Genomic DNA, 1,394 nt, shown 5'->3' with positions numbered 1-1,394 from the left:
AATTTAGAGTTCATAGATAATGATTTTTAGTAGTTGAACTAGTTTAGTTTTAGTTGAACTAGTTTAGTAAGTAAATTAATAAACTAGTTGAACTAGTTGAATTAATAGAACTAATGTATTTCTAGTAAGTAAATTAATAAACTAGTTGAATTAGTTTAGTTTTAGTTGAACTAGTTTAGTAAGTCAATTAATATAACTAGTTGAACTACTTTATTTTAGAAAGAACTAGTTTTTTCTATTTATAGTAAGTTCATATTTAGTAAGAACTAGTTGAATTAATAGAACTAGTTGAACATGTCATATTTGTTGTTATTTTATTAGTTTAAGCAATTATTCGGGATGTATTAGTGATAACTTATACGGTTTTTGCTTTTGCGGAAATCAAGGAGCCCCTCCATCATCCCCGCCGTCGTCCCCGTCACCGACCCCCTCCGACCTCGAGATGAGACCTGCCAAATCTCCATGTATATCTTGTGTTGCTCATATAGGATATGTGGTTGCCCAAGTGGCCGGTCATGTTCAGGTTACACCTCCGAGTGGCCTATGTTTTGCCGGAGTGTTGATTAATTTCCGTTCCGGCAAATTTCAAGCGCTCGATATGTCCTTTTTTAGCAAAGGTCATGCCGGATTTTCCCGTGAATTCTGGCATGACTTGTGCTAGAATATGTACAAGTTTAATCTTTGAATTATGAACATAGGAAATGTCGTACTCGGACAACGATAGTCTCCCAGGGGAGTGCAGCTAGTGCCACGACGATCGAGGTATGTGCGACAGGTCCGTTGAGCTGGACGAAGATCGGCGCTTCAGCATTAAGCTCGAGGAGACATTCGATGTTGAAACGATACGCAACAACGACAAGTGTTTTTTCGTAATTAAGCATGACTTCAACTATTTCAACGTCTAATTTTCATCTTTTACAATTCGACTAGCTTATCCCATGCCATGCAAGACGCTATGTCTTGGAGAGGATGGGTTTTGGAGACCATGAAAATTTTGAAACAAAGAAAATACACCTAAGGACCCATCATGATATGAATTTTGAAGTAAATTTGTGCAATGCTCAGAGCATAACCCATTTTGGTTGCCAAAATTGGGAAGCACTTTGCAAAATGTATGGTTTTTATGAGGGTATGATTGTCACCATGGATCTTGGTGATCCTGACATTCAGCAAGACAATATGGGCATTTGGGTCCTTCGTTGATACGCTTCCGATTCTACCGCAATGTGAGTTTCTCAAACATAGTTATTAACTAATTTATATTGTTTATTTCAAAATAGTTGATAGCTTATTTCCATTGATAGCTTATTTTGATTCTTCAAAGAATGTGCGGAAGATGGTAGAGAAAACCCACTACACTGATGGCTCCGAATTAACTTATAAGGAGAAAAGTC

This window comes from Triticum aestivum, chromosome 2B (genome assembly GCF_018294505.1).
Source record: "Triticum aestivum cultivar Chinese Spring chromosome 2B, IWGSC CS RefSeq v2.1, whole genome shotgun sequence".
In the NCBI taxonomy this organism is placed as follows: Eukaryota; Viridiplantae; Streptophyta; class Magnoliopsida; order Poales; family Poaceae; genus Triticum; species Triticum aestivum.
The sequence above is the reverse complement of the archived record's forward strand: the minus strand, read 5'-3'. Positions refer to the sequence as shown.